The sequence below is a fragment of the Hevea brasiliensis genome, chromosome 13 (genome assembly GCF_030052815.1).
Source record: "Hevea brasiliensis isolate MT/VB/25A 57/8 chromosome 13, ASM3005281v1, whole genome shotgun sequence".
NCBI lineage: Eukaryota > Viridiplantae > Streptophyta > Magnoliopsida > Malpighiales > Euphorbiaceae > Hevea > Hevea brasiliensis.
Window position 1 is genome coordinate 78,167,137 of NC_079505.1, and position 20,367 is coordinate 78,187,503.

A 20,367-nucleotide genomic window follows, 5' to 3' on the forward strand; every position below is an offset into this window, starting at 1 on the left:
CTTGGGAGATGCCTCCTGTGGCCTTTTCGTTCACCAAATCAGTAGTTGGGGAATTTTCATCTTGAGAGAGATGGATGTCCACGGCCTTTCTAACACCCAGAAATACTCATCATTGTTATTGGAAAGCAAGGTTTTGAGGTAGAGGTTTTGGGAGCTTGAAGGAGGGCATCAATCTACACTTCATAGACTTTTTCTTTCCTTTACTTTTATTATCTTTAGTTTTATTTTGTTATACTCTTGTTAGATGATTTTGGATTTTTATTCAATGAATTTTGTGTTTAAACTTGAGGAAATGAGTGGCTAAACATCATTGGTGGGGATTTTGATGTAACTCGACTTGGTTTTAATCTCAAAGTTTTAATTTAATTTTCTTTATTTTTGCTATTAGTTGTTATTTGGTGTTTAATGCTTTTGGCTATTGCGGCCAATTGCTTGAATAATTTTAGATTTGTATTTATAATTGTGAAGCAAAATTATGAATATAAATTCATAGCAACTATCATAGGTTTTTAACTATAGAGTGAAAATTAAGGTTAATCTTGTGGGGTTTTCAGAAAATAATATTTGATCTTAAGGCTCTAATTGATTGATTATCTTTCTATTGGAAAATAGGGGAGTTAATTTATTAATTAAAAGGTTTGATAAGTCCCGAAAGGATTATTAGATATCCTTTTTTATCAAGCTTTATAAGAGTAGTTAAATTTAATTATTAGATAAAATTGTTTAAAACTTTAGTGTTAATTAATGCCCGGATTCCTAATTTGATAAAGTAAATGCTGATAAGGCAGTTAATGTGGCAAATATATATATACACATGTTATTACCCACGTGACAACTATGGCATGAAGTTTAATTTTTTTTATTACCTTATTGTTTATGTGGTAAAAATATTATTATTTTATATGTTCTTGACTTGACATATTTTTAATAATAAAAAATATCAAAATTTTTTAACTTTTGTCAATTCTAGCCAATTTTATATGTTTGTTTTATTTATAGCTAGTTAACTAATTTTGACATAACTTAATCAAAAATTAATATTTCATTGTTTAATAAAAAAAATTCCTCTCTCTCTTCCTCTCTTTTTTTTTCAATATTTATAAAACTTATTTATGAAAATATATAAATTTTTTATTTATTTAAAAAAATTAAAAATTCATGTAAAAAATTCTATAATAACAATAATCATCATTTTTACACACATATATATATATATATATATATATATATATATATATATATTATTAAATGACTATGAGTGAGAGGAGAGAGAGGGGAAGGGGGAGAGAGAGAGAGAGAGAGAGGTGGGTGGAGTTTATATGTATATTATTGGATAACAGTGAGAGAAAAGGGAGAGAGTGGTGGGAATATTTTTTTTGATAGAGAGTTAAGTAGAGGGCTATTTTTAATTTTAAACAAAAAAAAAATCTTTTTTTACAAATAAGTTTTATAAATACTAAAAAAAATATGAAGGGAGAGAGAAGGAATTTTTTTTAATTATTATTCTAAGTGATAAATATTGATTTTTGACAATCGTTTTAAGTAATAAAATATTAATTTTTGATTAATTAAGCTAAGTCAAAATTAATCAATTGGTTATAAATGAAATAACCCTATAAAATTGATTATAATTAATAAAAGTCAAAAAATTTTAGCTTTTTTAATTATTAAAATTATGTTATATTAGTAATAACATATAAAATAATAATTTTTTTATCACACAAAAAGTAAAATTTATGCCACATTTACTACAATAATAGCGATAACATATAAAAAAATAATATTTTTATCATCAACAACCAAATAGTTAAAATTAATCAATTGATTACAATCAACACTAAAATTTTAAATCAGATCAAAATTAATAAAATCAAAAGAATTAATTATGGGTCTATTTGGCATTATTATTAAAATTGTTATTGAAAAAAATCACTTTTTTAGATATATTAATCAGAAAATATTAAAAAATAATTTAAAATTAAATTTGATAAATTTTATTCATAAAAATACTAAAATAATAAAATATTTTTTTTCAAATTATTTTTTTTAACAGCATCTAAAATAATATTTATATTCAAAAAAATAATTTTAAACTTTCAAACACAATACTAAATAGACACTACAAAATCGGTAAAATTTTAACTTTTATTGATAATTTGACCTTTTAAATTCAATATAATTCAATTATCTAGATATTAATAAGATTAACATAAAATTCACTAATTAAATATAATACTTATGGAAACAATACTTTAATCATTCATGTACCTGCAAAACACATATAAAAATTTTGACGCTGTTGTCGGGATTTAATACTTGATTTAAATCAAAATAGTTAATTTTGTATCATGGGTGATCAGCTAGTGTATCATTAAACAAGTTTCACAAATATTTCTACTCATTGCTTTTTTTTTTTATGTTTAAAAAGTAGAGTTTTTCAAAAATCCAATTCAATTAATTTCCTTTTAATTATTGTTATGTTTAAAATAAAAAGAATTATTTTTATTTAAAAAAATATTTTAAAATAAATAAAAATTAAACATAATTATTAAAAATTTAATTAAATTTTTTTCTTATAAATACTTAATTCCAAGAAAGTACTTTTTAACTTCTAGAATTGAGAAAGGACATGGGTCCATAGTGTTCCCTCTACGTCAAGTCGTCATTCATTCATGATGTAGAAACATAAACCGGCCAAATGGCTAGGAGAATATAGTGCAATTTCAATCACAAAAAATGGTTGATATTCAAGCAGTTCCTCCTGCAAAAGCCAAAACCTTATCTACTTATTAATGGTTGGGGTGTTCGATTTCGCTAATTATTTTTAATTATTGACTTAAAAATAAAGTGTACCTTTTAATTTATAAATTAATTTAAAAGTAAATAATTATATGTTTAATAAAATTATTTAAAAATTAGCATTAAATAATTTAAATATTTAACTAAAAATTGCTTAAAAATAATTTAGTTTTTTAAAATAAGAAAGAAAAAAGATATGTTGTATTTTTAAGTAATTAAGAGACTATTTTATTTATGACTTATTATAAGCAGATTTTTTGAAAAGAAAAATTAAAGGGATTTTTTTAATAATAAGAAAATATTGATGTAACTGTTGCACACAACGAAAATATATAAACTATAAAAAAACAAAATAAATGCACAAAATATCAATATTTATATGGTTCACTCTTTATATATAAGATTACATCAACGAGTATGCAATCATATAATATAATCAAATAATAAATCATCATTACAAGTTTAAAACTGTATTATCTATTAATATAATTATACACAAGAGATCGCTCGCTATACATTGTTCATAATAAATACATTAATTAGTCTTCTTAATCACTTATAGATATAACTCAATATATTTATACTACTACAATTGCTACACCACAAATGGTGTTTTCAACTATATTTATAAGAATTTCTTTCTCTTTAATTCTATGCCTTTTCTCCATCTTAGGCCGAAGCCTCTTTCCCTCCATGGGATTACAATGAACAAGAGCCCCTCTTCAATGGAAAAAGTCAAATCCTCAGCAATTGACAAAATCTTTCTCTGCAATGGACGACAACTCTACTCTATGAGCTGAAAGCCACTCTCTCCAATAGGTCACTATCCATGGGCAAAGCTACTCTCTATGGGTGAAACCAAATTAATCTTTCCATAATACTTTTATTTATAATATTAGTACCTCAGTTTTAATGTAATTTGGAATCTTACTCAATTTATGAATAATACTAAAATAGGAGTTCTTATCTACATAAGAAATATTTCTCAATCCTATTAAGGAATATTTCTCCCATCTAAATTAGGAAAATGTTTTCTAAATCAATTAGATTTTGATCATAAATCTAAGAATCTCCGCCTTGATTCAAAATCCATCAACCATTGTATACCTTGAATTCTTGGATGCCTTCAATTATCAAATCTTCATGCTTGACCTTGAACTTTCAAATCTTCAACTTTTCAAATCTTCATCTTAGGTGTAACTTACTTTTTCTTAAAAAAATTTTTGTGTCATCAATCATCTTGATTTCACATATAGAGCTCCACCTTAATTTCAACTCTCCACCATCACCATTTTTGCATGTGTGACTTTCTATATGTTGCAACAACTCCACCTTTAACCAAACTCACCGAGCTCATTCCCATGCTTTGATGCCAATTGTTGTACACCGCGGAAGTATGTAAATTACAAAGAAACAAGTGAGCACATAAAATATCAATATTTATGTAGTTCACTCTCTCCATAAAAGACTACATTTATGGGCATACCATTATGTGTCATCAATCATCTTGATTTCACATATAGAGCTCCACCTTAATTTCAACTCTCCACCATCACCATTTTTGCATGTGTGACTTTCTATATGTTGCAACAACTCCACCTTTAACCAAACTCACCGAGCTCATTCCCATGCTTTAATGCCAATTGTTGTACACCGCGGAAGTATGTAAATTACAAAGAAACAAGTGAGCACATAAAATATCAATATTTATATAGTTCACTCTCTCCATAAAAGACTACATTTATGGGCATACCATTATCCACTATATTCAAATAATAAATCATCATTACAAGCTCAAAATTATACTACTCAGTAACCCCATTACACCCAAGAGATTACTCATTACAAATTACTTATAGTAAATATATTAGTTAGTCTTCTTAGTCTCCTCTAGATATAATTTAATATATTTACTACTATAACTGTTACTGTTAGTAGTATGCCCTAGAGCATATCATTTAGTATGTATCTTGTACATATTTTTATAAATAAAAGGCATTTCCACTTTTCCGTTTACATAATATATTTATGTGTAATAGAAAAGGTCCATTGATATTTTGTTAGAAATATTATTCTTAAGTTGTTAAGAATATGAGTGACAATATTTCTAGTACGAAGTATCATAAATAGGTTCACAATCGAGGATACTTCATAATAAGGACATGACTTATCCAGAAAGATTGTATTCATGTTTGTTCCCAAGTTATTTATATGAGATATAAATAAGATGGAATGGTGAGTCTCATGCCATATAACAAACATGATAGGCACTTATAAATGATAAGTAGGCCGAACCAGTGACACTTATGACAAGCACATGGAGTTTACTCTTGTCAATGTTTTGTCATAAATCATATCCGTGCATATAATCTTTAGACCTGAGATAGCACAGTTATCTTGTATATAGGTAGTTTGAGTTTGATACTGCTTTCATACTTGTACTGTGTATGGGTATATGGGCATGTGTTGGCTCCTACTAGTTATATATGGAGGTAGGTGTTGATCAAGATGGAATCTGTTCCTCTAAGTAAATAGAGATAAAATCCTATGTTCATTTAATTGTTCTTGATGTTTCAAGTTCTGGCCAGACAGATAGATTTATTCGAGAAAATAGTTTACGATGAGAAAATCTTTTAATCAAGAACTGGAATTAAAAGAGAACATAATATTCATAGCAAATGGAGTTTGACATAAACCATGACTCGGCTTGAGTTGGGATTTTGTAATGAGAGAGATTCTAGTGCATGGTAATATATGATTATAGGTTCATTTAAGGTAAACCTTATTACTAATTGGGTGGCCATGGCATGCTATGCTAGGTGTTAACCATGGTCTATGAGGTTCATAAAATGATTTAGAGAAATCATTTATGGTAAGAAAGAGTTCTGATGATATTAAGAGTTGATATCATGTCTCATTGCCAATTAGTGATGAGCTTAGTAAGTCACACACATACACAAGTTATCACCTATTTAAATATGATTTAATTAATTAATTAAAGAGTTTAATTGATTAATTAAATAGGTTTGGTTTGCAATTAGATTGCAAAGTCCCTAGCATGACTTGAAACCAAATCTAGATTATTGGATGTATAATATAAGTTAAATTTATATTTAAAGTGTTTAAATATGAATTTAATTAATGAGAAATTAATTAATAGAGATTAATTAATTAATTTATATTTGATATAAATTAATTAGAAGAAGAAAATAATTATTTTGGGTTAAAAACTCAAAATTAAGACACAGGGGCATTTTGGTCATTTAGCAGTGTGACACGTGGCACCATGAGATAGTGACACGTGGCACCATGAGATAGTGACACATGGCATAACACATAAGCTTGCCAAATATTTTTTAATCATGTAAGATGATTAAAATCAAGATTAAATATAGGTTTGACACTTGGCACAATGTGATTGGGTCACTTAAACCTAGAGCTAATCAAAGGGTGACATGTGGCAAGGGCTTAATGTGTTAACCTAGCTATTTAAGTGTTGTTATGAAAAGAAAAGCAACCAGCAGCCACTCCTCTCCTTTGTCACGCCACTTTGAGGTTTTGCATATATTCTTCTTCATCTCTCATCAATTCAAAGAGATTAGCCATCAATCTCTTGAATTAAGAACACTAGAAATTGTTTCTAGTGTCTTGTTTACATCTCTAATCTCTTAAAAGGCAGAACTTGAATTTCTAATTAATAGAAAAAGCTTTAGAAGCTGTTCAAGGGCTGCCATAGGTGTTCTTGATGTGGACAAGCTAGAGGGACAACATCTGGTGTCCTGAAGACGAATCTCAAAGGCGCAGACACGCCGCAGTACATCAAGAGGTTAGTGTAACGTTCTTGATTTAATCTAGGGTTTTAAAATTAATCTGATTAATTTTAAAATCTTAAATGGCAAATACAGATCCAAAAACTTATTAAAAGAGTTTTAATATGTTGTTTATCATTGAAATCAAATAAATAAAAATAAATCTTGCATGATGCATGTGACCCTAGGTGAAAAATTTTGAATTTCAATGGTATAAACTTGTGTTTTCACGCTTCCGTTCCTTCAGTTACAACATAAAGGGTGTCTTTAACTACATTAGTAAGAGCCCTCTCACTAGTGAATAAGAATTCTTTCCTCTTGAATTCTATGCCATTTTTCCACTTTAGGTTGAAACTTATTTCCTTCCATGGAATTGCAATGGACAAGAGCCCCTCGTCAAGGGGCAAAGTCAAATCCTCAGCAATTGGCAAAACCTTTCTCTGCAATGGGCTACAACTTCACTCTATGAGCTGAAAGCCACTCTCTCCAATGGGTCACTCTCTATGGGCGAAGCCAAATTAATCTTTTCACAATATTTATATTTATAGTGTTAGTCGCTCAGTCCTAATCTAATTAGAAATCCCATTTAATTTAGGAATAACATTAAAATAGAAATTGTACTCTATATATAAAATATTTCCCCATCCTCTTGAAGAATATTCCTCTCATCTGAATTAGAAAAAAAGCTTCCAAATCAATTAGGATTTTGGTCATAAATAATATTGTTTATTATGATTACAACTTGTACTAACCCCATCCACTCCCCACTTGATGGGCTCACCATATCCATGGTCAAATGGTGGCGCCTTACTTGGGAACTAAGGCTGGAGGTCAAGGTAAAATTATATAATAAAGTTGTTTCTTTTTATGTAGGTATATCATAGAAATAAGGTTTAATTTGTCCCATGTATTTGTTGGGGAGGTTTAATTTAATTCATTTTTAATTTTTTGTCTAATTTAACCCATAAGTTTTAATTTATGCTCAAATTAGCTCAATTAACAAAAATGTGTAATTATTTAATTATTTTTTAAAATATTAAAATATTATTTTTATATTGTATAATTAATTAATAAAAATAAAAATATTATTTTTATTATTCAGTATTATTAATCAAACTGAAAATATATTTTTTTTATATTTTCATATAATTAATTAAAATTAAAAATTATTACTATTCCAATTAATAATATTGAATAATAAAAATAATATTTTTATTTTTATTAATTAATTATACAATATAAAAATAATATTTTAATATTTTAAAAAATAATTAAATATTAAATAATTTATTTAAATAAATTATTTGATATATAAACAAATTAATTAATTAATTATACAATGTAAAAATAATATTTTAATATTAACAAAAGTCATTTTTTAATATTATTTAAACAAAATAATTAAATATTTGAAAAATAATATTAAAATATTATTTTTATATTGTATAATTTATATAATTAAAATATTAAATAAATTATTTTTATATTATATTTTAATATTAAAAAAATGATGTTTTTGTTAATTGGGCTAATTTGAGCATAAATCAAAATTTATGAATTAAATTAGACTAAAAATTAAAAATAAATTAAATTGAACTTCTCTAATAAGTACATGAGGCAAATTGAACCTTATTTCGTATATTTTATGAAATGACAAGTTAATTCTAAATAGGACTTTTATCAACAGGATATATGTAATTATAGGCGGATGTTACGAGGCGTTGGATTCCTCCTTGTTGGTTCTCCCCATACACTGGCTTATTGACCAAAAAAAAATTTTAACTTATAAATCATATTATTTTACCTGTGATTTTCTATAAATTTAATTAACTTATAAATTGAACAAGTACCTTTTTACTTCCTATGTATATAGGATCATTTGAATTAGTACCTTTTTACTTCCTATGTTTATCCAACTCTAGTTTTAGAGTTTATTTCTTCATTCTCTGCTACCCTTAAATTGCATGATATAGACCATAAACCAATTATGAAATTTAGATGCTTGGGGCAAAATAGAGAGCTGTCATTGGACAAATTTCATAGCATTTTTGGTTTTGCTATTGATGGGTTATTTAGAGTACCACATACTGGAGTAGAGGTAGCCAACAAGGGCATTTGGAATGCTGCCCAATTTTGGAGAATCATCACACACCAACCTCAAACTTTCTCTGCTGGAAGATAAAAAACATCCCAAATACTTGACCCTGCACTTAGGTTTATTCATAGGCTGATTGCTAGCACAATATTGGGCAAAGGGACTAGTTCTGGAGCTGTAGGAAAATCTGAACTCTTTATGTTATGGTGTGCATTTCACAAAGTTAAGGTTTCTCCTGGTTATTTCTTTTGTGAGCATGTGCTGCATATTGCCACCAAATCCATAGGTGACATTGTTTTGGGTGGCCTCATCACTGTCATAGCCAAGCATTTTGGTTTTAACCCTACAGAGCACTCAATACCAGCACTTGTGGACACTTTATATTTTGATACTGCACACTTAACCAAAACAGGGTTCAATTTGTCATATTTTGATACTGCCCACCCTGCAGCAGAAACTGAGCCTATTGCACAACCAGAAACCCAACCTTTCACATCAGTCCCACAGCACCCTACTACACCTACCCCACCCCCTCAGCCTGCTCAGGACACCCCAGCAGCCTCTGCTCAGCCCATTCCTCCTACAGCTGAACCTACCTCATCCACAGCCCCTCCTGCATTCAACACTAAAGCCTTATTCACCTACCTTGATAGGCTTAGTGATGATATCTACTTTGTGGATAGGAAGCTTGACACTGGTCTTGATACACTCAAGGATCGTCATGATCACCTATTTGACCTTGTCATGGAAACCAGGGACAAGCAGAAAGAATTGAAGGAAATGGTGAAGCAACTCATGATCTTTTGGGCATGCCACCCCACCTCCATCACCTCCTCGGACTATCATTTCGACAAATGGCGACCATTACTTAGCAACATCCTTGGACAAAGGCAAAACAATAGACATAGATTAGATTCTGTTTTACTTTTGTTCAATCTTGTAGGACCTTTTCTTTGTAAATATGTTCAAACATTTATAGTTTGTTTCAAATTATGTTTGTTTGTTTTGAATTAGTTTGTTTTAAATTCTGTTTTTCTTGAAGTTTTATTGAATAGCTATTACATTAGTCTTCTTTAATTTTCATTGCACTTATTACCCTTTTGTACATATTTGCCCATACTCTGTATATATTTCAATACTTCTACTGCTGGTTGTACATTTCCCTTGCCAATTCCCATGCAGCAGCTTTTGTATACACTGCACAGGTTGTATTTCCCTTATGCAACTGTTTTGCATAGCCTGTGCAACCCTTTCTGCTACTTATGCAGCACTGCACAGGTTGTATTTCCCTTATGCAACTGTCCTGCATAGCCTATACAACATATATTGCCTCTTATGCAGCACCGCACGGCTTATGCACCTTACTTATGCACATGCTCTGGACAGCACTTAACTCTGCATAACCTGTGCAGTTTCTTATGCATCCCTTTATCTTGAATTCTCATCTGCTACATACCAGGTAACTCTTTCTTTTTGCTCTTAATCTTTACAATTCCTGGTAATTACCATTTACTTTGACTTTTGATAACACATTGCATGAGACATTGAGGACAATGTCCAATTTTGAGTTTGGGGGTGCACATTCTGATTTTTGCTTAATTTTTGCTTCATTTTTCACATTTTGAGTATAGGAGCATCTCATCCCATTTCATTTACATATATTGTAAATATTTTACATATACATCCATCCATACATATACATAACACATTTACACACACATTATACATCACTTAGAAATTGTACAAATTGCATACAAATAGACTCCCTCCATTTAGTTAATGCATTACTCATTTTAGGAATCATGCATCATGCATTAAAATCTTTTGCCAAATCCCTTGAGTATTGAAAAGTTGCCTATGAGAGTGATTTGACTTACCTTTAGTTGGGTTTGTGGATTGAAAGTTCCTAAGAGGTGCAAAGTTTTGAAGTGTTATTCCTTGCCTATATCTTCTTAGCCAAAAAGCCACCCAACTAGTCATTTGGAGATGGAAGTGTTTAGAGGGAGTTATTGGATATAAGGTAGTCAAATGATGTCTCACCAATCCTAGAACAAATTTTCTAAACCTTTCAAGGCGAAATACCAGCTTGTACTTGAAAAGAGAGATGATTAGGCATTCTTTGATTTAAACCCTCTCATTTTAAACCTTTGGCCTTTTTCCTAATTAAAATTAACCCTTGCAAACCCCTTTGAACCTTTTTATTCCTAATTTTTCTTGAAACCCTTATTGCTACCTAGCCAATGAACCAAACACTCCAACCCTTTTTCATGAGAATAATATTGAATATTAGGTACACTTTCTAAAAATAATAGAAATAAAAATAAAAAGAAGAAGAAGAAAAAAAATATACAATAAAAGGGAGAAGAAGTGCTTGTCATCTTGTAAAAGTGCTAATATATGTGCTTTTCACTATTGCCATTCAAAATGAAAGAAATCCACCCAAAGTATTAAAAGAAATGAGTTTGGGGGTGGCAAATTTTAGGGACAATCATCAAAAAGAAAATACAAAATGCAAGTTTAAAAAATCAAATGTCCCTCATTTTTATGTGTTTTGTAAACTATGCTAGCACTTGACAATTCTCATTATGTATTTCTCTCCTCCACTTATATATATATATATATATATATATATATATATATATATATATATATATATATATATATATAAAAGAGAGAAAAAGAAAAAAAAAAGTATAATAAAATAAGAAATGTACCTTATGTTGTCAAGATTGAAAATATTCTTATGCTTTGAATCCTTTTTACCCATTTTTCTTCTTAGCCTCATTTTTGAACCCCATGGCCCCATTACATCCCTCAAAAGACCTTTGATCTCTTGATAGTATTTGCTACATTAGTGGAGATAGGAGTAGGGAATTTGCCTATGGGATTGGAAAATTATCCATTCATTCATTTAATTCCATCATTCTATATTGAGATACTTTGGTTATTGATTGTCCTAAAATTCCTTTTGAGCATGACTATCTCTTTTGATTTGTTGGTTTGGGGATTTTGAATGATAATTGACTTGATGGCTAAGCGGTGAAAGCTTGGATAAGCATTAAATTCTTTGCATTTTGAAGGATGGGTATATGGATTGCTGGTATGGCTGAAGGTGTGTTAAGTTACTTAAATAGGTGATTTTCATAGTTCTTTGGATAAGGCACCCCTAAAATTTTTGCACCACATTTTAAAGTTTGCTTGAGGACAAGCAAAAGCTTGAGTTTGGGGGTATTTGATGCATACATTTTGCATAGTCATTTAGGTCTAATTTTATAACCATTTTTATTTGATTATTAGTCATTTTTAGCTAATTTCATTAGTTAATTAGTTAGTTTTTCATAGTTGTCAATTTTGCATTAATTTGTAATTTTTACTTTGTTTTGTAGGAAAAATGGTGTTTTTGAAGGACTGAAGAGAATTTTGCCATTGAGGAGTGTCTTCTACAGCCAAAGATGCCAAAAACAAGTTTTCAAGCTGAAATATGCATTAATCAAATTGTGCATAACTTGCCGCATAAGCTATGCAGATCTGCATAAGGAGAAAAATCACTGTTCCAGAACCAACCGAAATGTGCATAAGGAAACTGCATAGCTTATGCACATTCTCGCCTCCCTTATGCACCTTCACGGAATTGTGCATAGCCTATGCACCAAGTCATGCAGTTTCGCATAAGTGACTCAGAATCGTAGCGCATAAGGACTGCATAACTTATGCGATCCACTTATCTGATCCATAGAGTTCATTAATGAGCTGGCAGGAGATTCCCTCAAATAATTCCTCCTAGAACATACCATTTTAGGTCTCCATGTCAGAAAAATGCTATAAATAGTCTCATTATCCCATTTTAGAGAAAAAAAAAAGGAGCAGAAAAGGAAAGGAGGGGCTGAGCAGAATTTGAAGAGTCACATTCACCTTCCACACCATTTTCAACCAAGATTTGCAGATTTCTTTCTTTCCTTACATTTTTCTACATTTCTAGTGTTTAATTTCTTACTTCTTAGCTTAGATTAAAGCTTTATTTCCATTTAAACTCATCATATCTTGTAAGCATTATGGATAGTGAGTAGTTTACTTTTGATTCTGGAGTGAGGGTTGTAATATTTGAGATATTTTGTGGATTTTTGATTGGGTAATCCATATTTTGTGGTCTTAATGAGTTTTATTCATTTCTTGTATGCTTAATGACATGCTTAGTGTAGGATCCCATTAAGTGATGTTCTTAATCCATGGTTGAAGCACCGAAAGGAGAAGGCCTTGTGATAGATAATCAAGAAATTGAACTTAATTAACTTAGACATAGAAATAGGCTAAGGATTAAGAGGATTCACAGATTAATTAAAGAACTTAATGGGTCTTAATTAATTCTAACTCCACGAAAGTAGGATTAGTTTGATTAAGGCACTCTTTGTCTCACTCGAAAGGGAATTCAAAGGATTTAAGAATTAATCTCCTTAAAACCCATAAGTTTCATAAGATTGGATAACCAATTTAAAATCCCAAAATAGCTCGAATATGAAATCCGGAACTCCGGAATCGCCTTTTTATCATAGTTAATTTCTAATCGAATTTAATTGCTTACCATTTTAATCTTGCCATATTTCAACTTGCTTATTTCAATTTGATGCAATTTTAGGTTAATTAATACATTGTTGAATAGAATATTAATTTTGCACATTTAGATTTCACGCTCCATTACCCATCAATTCATTACTTTAATTTCATAAATACTTCGATTTAGTCAACTTTTATATCAAAAATTCAATCATTAACACGACTCCTCGTGGGATCGATAACTTTTCTATACTACTTGTACGACCCGTGCACTTGCGGTAGGGACGCATCACAAGACAAAAAAAAAATTTCACTATGATAAAAAGAGCAAGATACAATCACTCAGAACTCTTAAACTCTAACCTCAATGTGTTTCCCGAATATCTCACAATTTTACCGCAAAAGGCAGAATTTTATAATATTTATACTGATGCCCCAGTGTGTTTCATGGCCAGTGCCCTTTGCTATCACCATAGATCTCACTTTTTATTCCAATCGGGTCACAGCGCAAAGTTTAAATTAATTCGGACCACAAATTGTGAGAGAGTACACCAATTAAGTCACATTCTATCTAGATGGCCATCTCCATCATATGTGTGAGTCTTATTTGATTAGCATCAAAAACTAAAACATGCTAGCAAGCTAGGTCCGACTGTAAATGCGTGCGAAGAAATGGAGCTATGGGGAATATGTTATTTATTGGGGAAGAAAAGTTTCATTTTCCTTTATGCAGGCATTGTATATATATATTGTTATAACAAGCATGTAATTTTAAGGTACACACATAAATCGCACAATCACATAGTATAGAATAGAAAAGAAGAATAATATAGGATTTAACGTGACGGGTAAGAAAAAAAAAGTTACACTATGATGAAAAGAACAAGATACAATTACTCAGAACTCTTAAATACTAATCCCAGTGTGTTTTCCAAATATCTCATTACTCTACCGTAAAGGTCAGAATATTATAATATTTATACTAGTACCCCAGTATGTTTCATGGCCCGTGTCATCCGCTATCATCATATATCTCAATTTTTATTCTAATTGGGTTATAGTGCGAAGTTTTACAGTCGGGTCATAATTCGAGTCCATAAAAATATATTCAAAATTCAAGTCATATAAAAATAACACACACACTCATATATATATATATATATATATATATATATATATATATATATAGTGATTGGACATTAAAATTCAGCAACTTGATTGCAAGGCATCATATATAAGCCAAAGCTTCGTTAGATTAAATGGGAACAAAATAGGGACCTTGCTAAGTGTACTTAGCTAGGCAACAAACATATAGCTCGATAAGAATATAATTTTATTAAATTATTAGAATCCAATGAAAAATTAACATGTAAACATCAACTAAATCTAGGTTATTAGAACTATTTATAAAGAAAATGTGCTGGATTTAATTTAACACTAAAAGTTAATTCAAGGAGAGGAAGTTTACTCAACTCTTATATTTAACACAAAACTCCTATTTCAAACCAATTTGGAGCAACACTACATAAATCCAATCCAAAAAATTGAAAAGCAGAATGAAAACCAAATCCTAAAAGTGCAAAGCCAAAGCAATATGGCAATGACACTATTACATTTGCAGTTTTCTTTTTTAATTTTTTTTATTCAGTAACTCAATAACCTTGACACGGAAGCATGGATAACTGCGATTCCCCAAAGAAAAGAAGTAAAAATAAGCTTGAAGAATGATTTTCAAAAAATTCCATTAATTCTAATTAGCATGCACCCACTCTGTCCCTCTACAAATCCAGAAAGTTGCTATAGATACTGAGGACAGTCTGAATGTGCTTGAAGCTCAAAGTGGGGCATGAATGTGTACTCTCACCGCATTTACTTGTATCATTTTTGAAAGAAAATTTTATCACACCCACCATCATATATGTGTGTGTGTATATATATATATATATATATTCTTCTTTTTCTTATTGTTTTTTCATTGAAATCGTATGAATGAAAGGGACCCCGTGGGATTCCCAATTCTGTCATTGTCATATGGTGGTTGTAATAATGCAACCATAGACGAGGGAGAGGAGCTAGAGCATCACTTATGCCCACTGATTATAACATGGAGCTGCTTTTATACCTAGGTGGGTAGAATATATATATATTTTCTTGGCCTGGTTAGGGTTCAAATTTTTAATCTCAAAGTTCTAAAGATAATTGCAGTACTATTACTAATATGCTAACGAGAAAGAACGCGCACAGAGAGATATCGACAAGGGCGGAGTAAGTGGATCAATTGATTTATTCAAATTTTTAAAATCAAAATTTTTATCCATTTAATTTTAAAATATAAGATTTTCTATGCATATGTATTGTATTGAATTGTCTATGTGACCCACTTAAATAATCGTTTATCCCATCAAAATCTTTAAAATATTATTATATCAAATAAATTTAGACCAATTAAAAACTTAACTCTACATATATACTTATTATTTTAATCTTTTAAAAACAATAATAAAACCCTAAAAAGTCAAAACTTATCTACTAGAGCTCTAAAGAACGCAGTCACTTTCATTTTTTCTCTCTAATTATTATTATTATTTTTTTAATTTTCATCTTTTCTCCTCTCCTTCTCGTATTAATAGAATCGCAATTTTCTCTCATTTTATTTAAACATTTTTTTATTTTTTATTGATTAATTTTTTTTTTCATTTTTGTGTCAGGAAAATTAGTGTACGAACTCAATTTCATATAGTAAAACTTTTATTTATTTCAAATAGAAGATTTGTCATTGAGTATTTTTTTATTAAGATATTGAGAAATAAGTTTTTGATAGCATTGATAATGAAGCAATTATAAAATAGTTCTAGAAAATAAAAATTTATTGATGATAATGGTAAATTTAAAATTATAGTGAAGATTTATAATATTATAAAATTATTTTTTTTCTATTCAATTATTATTATATTAAAAATTTGCATGCATTATTGTATTTTTTCTCACAGTAAATATTTTATTGTTATATAAAATATATATTTTTTTAATTGAGTAAAATAAAATTTTTTAACTATATTGATTTAATTTCCCGACTCGGCCATTGAATATCGAGATTGTATGCAAATGAATAATTTATCAAAACTAACCTCGAATATTAAAATAATAAATGACACAAAAGAGGAGAGGAAGTAAAAAAAAAAAAAATAGTATGATGAGCTTGTCAGAATAGTACAGACTCACGTTGACAAATACTGTGACTTGGGAGAAAGAGAGGAAAATTTTCATTTCTCTTTTGAGAGCTGTTTTTGGGGGGAGAACATGTGATGTGAGGTTAGCTGTATAAAATGACTGCAGGGCGAAGGCAAACTAGGGAAACATTTGCAGCGAGCTATTAAAAGTGCTTGCTTTTGTATTGAAAAATTGTCATTTTCCCTTTAGTTTTTGACTAAGCTAGTAACAACAAGAGTGTTTTAGGGTAAAAGGATAAGTAAACTTTCCTCTACATATATATTTGTGCTCTCCAAGTATGTAATAGGGATGAAGAAAGCAAACCGAAAAATTGAATCGTCAATTTCAAATCAAGCCAAAAAAATTATATTGAATTAATTGATTAATTTGAAACATTTTGATATACGATTTATTTCATAAAATCAATGATTAATTGAATTGAGTCAAAATCTATAAAATATATATTATAACATATTGAGTATGAATATATTGTTAACAAATTAATACTCTCCCAATCTAAATATAGACGTCTCTCTCTAGAGAGAGAGATTTTCTCTTAATTTTTCGATTGTCTCTGAGGCTTGGTCCTCTCTTTCTATCGTGGTAGTCAGTTGTCCTCTACCCCATCCAGGCAAGGGACAGCTCTTTTCTCTTGCTCAAAACGTGGGTCTCTCCCTCCCTATATACCTCCGGATAGGGTTGTATATATATTTTTATTTTTGGGTTTTTTGCATGCAGATTGGTTGCGTATCAGAGAGGCATTTGGTGCAACTTGTGGTGGTTTTCTTTTTCTGTGTTAGTCTGTGTGCTTGTGCTTCTCTCGATGTTGACATTAAAGGTGTATTTGGTAGAAAGTTATAAAATTAAGAATTAAATGTCACTCTTATAAATTTTAATTTTTAAGAAAAATAATTATTAATTTAGACCTTCTAAAGTTAACATTTGACTTTTTTCTAAGAAGACATAAATATTAATGATGTAAAAAATTAACTTATTCTCTTTTAAGTATTTAAATAACATTAATGAGAGTTAAAAGTTACAAGAATAACAATTGATCCCTGTTAATTTCGCACTAAACACCCTCTGAGAATGACTATGGGTTGTGGTGCTAACAGAATGGTATTCTAGTGCTGGATTCCTTGGAGGTTTGGTCTTCGACGTACGGGAATTCTGGATTCTTTATCCACATATGCTGTGGCCAACTCTCAAAGCCTTGGATTGCTATGGAGCTGTGCGACGCCACCTCTGCTGGATCACTTCCGGGCACACTTATGGTTAGGTTTATTGTGGTTGGTTCCTGGCACACCCATGGTTGCCTTTGTTACTAGGTTTTTATCTCTTTGGGATCTCAATTTTGGCTACAACTGTGCTTGAATCCTTCTGTTCTTCCCAATGACTTGATCCGTGGTGACAGCTTCTGGAGAAGGCGACGGTGGTGGCAGTTGCTTTGGTTCTTTCTGCCATAGCTAGGGTTTGCCATGTTGGGCAAGGCTTGTGTGATAGGCTTAGGATTTTGTTTGCCCATGAGTTGATTTGTAATCTGAGCTAGGTCTTTAAACCTTTGGCCTGTTTGTTTGCTCTTGTATCCAGGCTTAACCAATATATTCTTATTTCCATTAATGATATTTCTACCTTTTGAGAAAAAAAAAAAAAAATACTCTCTCAATATTTTCAAATTTTTATCCTTACTTGTAATTTAATGTGTATTTTATATATATATATTTGAAAAGTTTTAATTGTTGGTGTAATCTAACCTTAAATTGATATAAATTACACTAGGCTTATTAGTATTAAAAAAAAAAAAAAAACTGATGAACCAAGCCATAAAATTGATACAAATGATTAATGATGATAAAAAAAAAATGTTTCACTTCAAATGCTGCACACTCCAAATATTTTGTAACAATAAGGAGGAAACTTTTCATCCGACGATAAAAGAGCGAGAAATAACTAATTTGTTATACATAGGGAAAATTATAATTTTGTACTATGTGGTTATGGGTATATGGTTTTTTTTTTGTGATAAAAGGTAATTTAATTATACAGTTGATGTGGTAATTTTTTTAGTATTAAAATTTTGATAATGTCAAATTGTGCGACTCGTTAAAATAAAAATTAAATTAAATTTGCATAAAAGAAACTCGAAAATTTCCTTAACATGTGCTATTGTAGTTTATCTGTAGTAGGTATTCAACCATCATCAACCCAAACTCTATCCCTATAAATTTATGGATTTTTCTTGCATAGTGTTAGTCTATCATCAACTCAAAATACAAGATATATAATAATATTCATCAATTAAATATATAGATTTCACATATTTATATCTTGGATCTATGATAAATCGGATCTAAATAAGAATTTTCTTAAGATAATACTTGGTATGATATAATTAAAATTGTAATGTAATCGTGATTACACCATATATTACATTACGTTGTTTGGTAATAAAAAAAAATTGACATAATATAATGTTAATTATATCATGTAATCAATTATACTTAAAATAGTATAATTATCATTACATACAAAAATGAATATTATCATGATTAATTACTTGTTTTGATTTTTATTTGCTTAATGTCAACACTACCACCATCACCACCATTCTCACCTTGCTGGCACTACTACTATCACCACTTAGCCAATGCCACTGCCACCTGCCCACAATCACTTAACCACCACTGTTACCACATCTCTAATATGACCAACAATCACTTCAACCATTACTACTCATTATTAAAATTTATAACATTATAAATAAATTAAATATTAAAATAAAAATTATTATTATATTATATTACTTATATTTTTATTTTGTAGTTAAATATAAGTAATGTAATAATAATTACATTTCAATATATTATATTATAACTTTAATTCCATTATATAATTGATCATATTGTATTACATTAGATTTTACCAAACATAGCCTTAATTCATATTCTCCTTCTTGTTTCATCTATCATTCTCTTCTCAATTTAGCACATTCTGTATCTCTCGCAGTCGCGATGTGTGGACTGTTCATTTCTAATACAAGTGTAAAATTTTGAATAGATAATTTTATGTGGAAATATTTTTCTATTTTTTGCTCAATTAGACTTAAGCAAGTCAACTTCTTGGTCGGATCTAGAAACGAGCACAAACCAAGCAATTCAATACCAAAACTAGCGACATGGAACAAAAGCCAATCTATTATTGCTGAACTTTGATCAATGGTGACAACGAGTGAGTAAATTAAGATAAGAGTCGTGACGAATAAAATAAATTTATTTAAATTAAAACCAATCATTACTAAAAAATTATAATTATTAAATAGCTCTTCACCCTTATAAACTTATTAATTCATTATAATTTTTAAATGCAGTACTCTTGACATATATCATTCGCATAAATTTAATGATATTTATGTGCCTGTTTTCCAGGCCCCTTATTATTTTAAGAAACAGGCCCTTTTCATGTTGGCATATCCATTTCATTTTTATTTATTTCAGAAATATGCAGCAATCCTCCGTATTGGTGTCCGTTGTAGCGATGAAATTCTTGATATCTACTCTTGTAATATTTCATATAGTGATATTTATTTTTCATAATGGATTTTGAGAATTCCAAGTTTAGTTAGGACTCTAGCTCAGATATGGAGGGCGCATTACCTGGCTAAGGAGCCCTTTGGTGTCTTTTTATCAATAATCATACAATATTGAACTTGTGCAATTAAAAAAAATGTGGGATTCAAATTCTGGGAGGAGCTCAAGGGGGTATAAACTACAAAGGTCTGTACACTATCAATAATCAAGACAGAGTCAGAGAAATGAAAGTGACATTTGGTCTCCCAGTCAAAGAAACGTTCGCCATCCATGCAAGTAAAAAGCAAGTTTGGCTCAATTTTACATGCCCTCTCTC